Genomic DNA, 5434 nt, shown 5'->3' on the forward strand with positions numbered 1-5434 from the left:
GGCTGTCCTGGTTCACAGATGCACACTTGAATCTTATGTCTTTTCTTTGGATCAGAGGCTCATATTAGGAGAGGGAGTGAGTGGGAGGCAGAAGAGGAAGCCAGCAGGTAGAGAGGACAGGCAGGAGGGTGAGTGGTGGAGGGGAATGTAAGGGAACACGCATACAGTCAGGAATATTACTGTAGTCCATTAAGTGTGCAATGGCATTATATCTTAAAAAATGAATGTGTATCCATCAATTAAAATACTTTGTTGCTAAAAACTGCTTAGGTTCATCTGAACTGTTGGAAAAATGGTGCCAATAGATTTCCTCCATACAGGGTTGCCACACATCTTCAATTTCCACAAAATGCAACATTAAAGTGAAGTGCAAGAAAATGAAATGTACTTTATTCCCATCCCCTGCAAATAAACCAAAATAAAACCTAAGCGGAGTCAGGGAAGACAGAAGACGCTGACTCAGAGGATACCAAGGACCATCATAGGAGGAAGAAGAAGCTGAGAAACACTGAAATGGAGGAATCTTGGGATATGAATGCGCTAAAGAATGTCAATTTAGTCAAACCCTCTCAATGTGCCACTGAGAAAATTACTTTCAATATTTTATTTTACTATAAATATAATCCTTGTACTCATAAAAATTTTGGAAGATTTAAAAGAGTAAAGCAAATTAAAATCACTCATAGTTCTTTCCAACGCTAAGCCAAAGTCTTTTCTTCTCCTTTTTTCTTTGCATTTTTAAAAGCATCCTAGGTGCACCGTATATGCACCTTTACGTACTTTTAGAAACACTTTGATAACAGTTGTAAAGCATCCTGTGCTGTTTGAAACGGTTTCGGGACTGAAACAGATGCTAAGGCAAGTTGAATGCAAAACCTAGTGAAGTGAGCAGCAGCCTCGGGACTCCTCCCATCCCGGATCCCGGCTCTCTGCAGCTGGAATAGCCAAGGGCGAGAGGGACCGTCCCGCAGAAGAGCAAAACGCGGGCCTCCAGGAGTGGGTTTGCTGCCTGTGCTGTGCTTGGGGACTTTACTAGGACCCCGCCAAGAACGAAGCTAGCTGAGCCTGCACGGGGCGGGGCGTGGAGAGGAGCGCCAAGGTCCATGCCCTGTGTTGGGCTGAGCCAGCGAAGTTCCCACGCCCAGCGACATGGGATGCGTGTTATTCCTGCTGTCGTGGGTGCTGCCCCAAGTTTCAGAAAATCATGAGGGTAAGTGGAACAAGGGCTTCCGGATACTCGTCCTAGAAAACGGAGAGAAGAAGTTGCACTGGGATGAGGGCGACACACGACTGGGGCAAAGGAGTGAGGACCGGTCTCAGGATCCAGCAGATAACCTGCTCTCTGGTTCTGGAGACGCGATGTGACTCAGGGCTGGCATTTAACCACTTTTGCGTCCCAGGCTTCTCTACTGATTCTATTCCCCCTTCCCCTTCTCATTGTGTTGTATGCTTTGTAGGTCATTTGCTGTATGAGTACAATTTTCTTTATCTCCCAGTCCCGAAAAAAGAATCTCACCTTCTACTGGCTTCAGATCTCACCCTTTCCCAGTGACACCGCCCCTCGTGCGGAGAGCTTGGCATGGTTGGCGGAGCTGCAGACGCAGTTCCATCAATGCCTCCGACACTTCGTTTTGTGACATCCTGGGCTTACAGCACATTCAGCTACCAGCAATAGGACCAAATGCAGCAGGTTTATCTGGGCTATCGAAGCACTTTCACCAGAGAAATTTGGAAGTTCGCCCAAATGCTGCCCTTAAAGTGTGAGTTGAGGGATGGGACCCTAGGCAGACACTCGAGTTTAGAGAATGGAAGCAGAAAGACTAGAAGACTGTGCTCCCACCAGACGAGATTCTCTTCGCACCTCTTCAGATTTACACTTCTGCCTGGAAAAGCTCCAGTTTCTTCTGAAAATAACACGTTCCTGCCTACCCAAGACTACCCACTTTTATTTCCCTTCACTGTGTGTCCTCAATATAACTCTCCTACCAGTTTCTTCTTCTTTGTCCCAGTCTTTTAAACCCTTCTTTGATTTCCACGCATTTCTCTCCACAAATCCCATTGAGCTCCAGTTGTCTGCAGGCTGTGAGGTGCACTCTGGGAACCTCTCAGAAAACTTTTCCCATGTAGTGTACCAATGAGAATGTATCCTGAGTTTCCAGAAAACTGCTCGGAAGCCTGGCCCACTGGCCCAACATTTGGTATATTCAACTAGGACCAAGGAACAAGGAAAACAGTGCAGTGGCTCCTCAATGTCATCTATCCAAAATATGCCAGTGGCATCCTAAAGACAGGAAAATCAGAACTGGAGAAGCAAGGTCAGCCTGCTGTCCTCACCCCCAGTCTACAAACAGGCTTCGTCTAGGTTTTGCCATCCAGGGGTTTGCTTTCCTTTAACATCACAGAAAGAACAAGACAAGGGAGGGGTGCATAAGGTGTGATATCACCCACTGTCACCAAGTACCTGTTGGGTTCCATGAGTTGAATTAAATCAACCCTGTGGGTCAGAATTGCTTCAGACAATGTCTGAAACATGCTGTGTGCTCCAGCTGAGCTCAGGGTGTTAGAATAGGGAGGTGAGGCATTTATAGGGTGCTGAGATCAGGGGACAGGAAGGAGGATCAGAGATGGGTGACACGAAGGGATCAAAGCTCCCTGGGATTTCATCTCCAGAAGTGGCATGTGGGGAACATTAACCTGGGAGGCAGCCTGGTACCCCTGATGCAGGGTTCTCAACTGAAGGTTTCCTTATTCTTTGTTGGATACAGTGAAGCCCGAGGCCTGGCTGTCCAGGGGCCCCAGTCCTGGACCTGGCCGTCTGCTGCTGGTGTGCCATATGTCTGGGTTCTACCCACAGCCAGTGTAGGTGATGTGGATGCGGGGTGAGCAGGAGCAGCAGGGCACTCAGAGAGGTGACTTCTTGCCCAATGGTGATGAAACATGGTATCTCCAAGCAACCCTGGATGTGGCAGCTGGGGAGGCAGCTGGCCTGGCCTGCAGAGTGAAACACAGCAGTCTAGGAGGGCAGGATCTTGTCCTCTACTGGGGTGAGAAATGCTGGGGCCCAGCTGGAGAAGGTGGGGAGGCGGTGCTCAAGAATAGAGGGAAGGACTGGGAAGGATGGGGTTGCCACAACACATAGGAGGGATAGAAGGATGAGATTCCAGATACTGAAAGCAGGAAAATAGAGACTGGAAACTAAAATAGGAGTGAGATCAAATGTATTAAATAGAAGAGGAAGTGAGACTGAAAAAATCTTAGAGATCTGAAAGTTGAAAGTGGGCAAAGAAAGAATCCCTGGATGCTGGGCATGAGAGCACACACCTATAATCCTGCGACTGGGGAGGTTAATCCAGGAGAATTGCATGTTGGTGGCCAGCCCAGACCATTTAGGGAGACCTTGTCTCAAAGATAAAATGAAACAGGTTAGGGATGCAGCTCAGTGGTTTGTCCCAGACTCTAGGGACCAGTACTACAAAAAAAAAAAAAAAAAAAAGAAAACAGAAACCTGGGAAGATTCATTTCCCAGCAGAATGGGGCTCAGGGACTTTAGAAAAGCAGGTAAACAAGAACAGCTGTTGTTAATTGGGTGTTTCCTGGGTGGGAGCTGGCCACTATGCATCCAGTGTTTTACCTGAGCATTACCACTCTCCTTTGAAGCATTTACTGTTATTCTTATTTTACAAATGAGGAAATGAGACTAAGGTAGGTTAACTGCCCAGAGTCTCATATATACCCCAAAGCCACGCCCTAATACCAGTCTCTTCCAGCCACACACTACCACTTCAATTAATCCCATCTGGGATTAATTCACTGATTGGATTAAGACGTTTACAACCCAATCATTTGTCCTCTGAACCTTCTTGCATTATCTCTCATGTGAGTTATTTGGGGGGCACCTCTTATCCAAAAGACAACAACCTGTATGCTATACATTATTACATACTGAAATGAACTGGATTAGGGATTCCTAGACCTGAGACATAATGGGGAGTCTAACCTTCTGAGGAATAGAAGTTGATGCTTTAAATGGGGGAGGAAAGAGGCAGCTGGCTTCTCAAACATGCTAGCCCAGGGAACTTGATTCAGGGAGGGGTCCTGTGCTGACACACATCCTGTGTTCCCCCATGCAGATGGGAGCCACAACTCTGTGGGCTTGACCAGCCTATTGACATGCCTGGCGTTACTCTTTATGCTCATTCTAGGCTTAACCTTGTGGATGAGGAGACACTGGTAAGTCTCCTCTTCCATCTGCTCTTCCCTCATTCCCTGCTCCATTCCCTCTTCTCTTTTTCCTAACTGTGTCTCCCTCTCTATTCCCTCACAGCCTCTATGAAGACATCCTGTGAGTCTTCTGGCCATCTGCCTGTCTAGAGCCCAAGAGTCAAGTTCCCAAGACTGCAGTTCTTGCCTGCTTAGCAAAGGAGGATGAATGGAGAGTAATCTGGAGATGTCAAAAAATAATCATCAATCCTGTGAACACTTACCTAAAAGAGTTTGAGTCTTTTCTCTTGCATTAAAAGTTTTTAAGCCCAAGTGATTCTGTACAAAGAGGAGTGCAAACTCCTATGCTTTCCTGCTGGCCGTGAGCAGGTACGGGCCTGGTGGAAGTGCATGTGTTGGTCATTGGGTGATAGGCTGTGTCCTGAGCTGGAAAATCCATGTCCTGTGCAAAGCTACAGTGGCCCACTGTCACATATAAAGTCAAACTCTGGCTTGACTATAACCTGTGTTTCTCAAGAAAACTGGAAATCTGGAATTTTATGTGACATGTGATTTAAGAAGTTAACTTGTCTTTTTACAAAATATTCTGTGTATAAATAAATGCTGCTCAGGAATCACCCCTCCGGTGACCCAGATCATATCTCTTTCCCTTCTTCAAATTCTCCCATGAAATCTTATCAATGTTTCTCAACTTTTTCTTGAATAAAATAAACGAAGTATAATTTGCATACATGAAGGTGCTCCTAGTTCAATGAATTATATACACCCATTTAACTAACTTTTCCATCTTTCCAGAACTCACAGAAACATTTCAGTTCCCCAAAGTCTGTCATGTCTCCTTGATAATCCTAGCAGTAGAAAGAAACTAAGAAAACTTTAGAAGATGGAAAGATCTTTCATGCTCTTGGATAGGCAGAATTAATATTATGAAAATGGTCATACTACCAAAGGCACTATACAGATTCAATGCAATTCCAATTAAAATCCCATTGATGTGCCTCTAAAAATAGAGAAAGCAATCATGAAATTCATTTGGAAGAATCAATAAATTGAATGGATTCAAGCTCAAAATCATTTTCTCAGCAAAGGAAACAATCAGTAATGTGAAGAGAGAGCCTATGAAGTGAGAGAAAATGTTTTCCACATGCACTTCAGATAGAGCACTAATCTCCAGAATTTATAAAGAACTTAAAAAACTTTACACCAAAAATAC

The 5434-nt window shown here is 45.3% G+C and overlaps 1 pseudogene across 1 annotated transcript; it reads left to right on the top strand.

The window, feature by feature from the left end:
- The first annotated feature begins 1204 nt into the window (after window positions 1–1204).
- On the top strand, window positions 1205–4794 carry LOC306654318 (antigen-presenting glycoprotein CD1d-like; annotated as a pseudogene). The gene is made up of 5 exons (XR_013766972.1): window positions 1205–1210; window positions 2010–2315; window positions 2766–3044; window positions 4131–4230; window positions 4325–4794. The product of XR_013766972.1 is annotated as an antigen-presenting glycoprotein CD1d-like (transcript).
- Window positions 4795–5434: the final 640 nt, after the last annotated feature.

This window comes from Sciurus vulgaris (genome assembly GCF_902686455.1).
Source record: "Sciurus vulgaris genome assembly, chromosome: 1".
In the NCBI taxonomy this organism is placed as follows: Eukaryota; Metazoa; Chordata; class Mammalia; order Rodentia; family Sciuridae; genus Sciurus; species Sciurus vulgaris.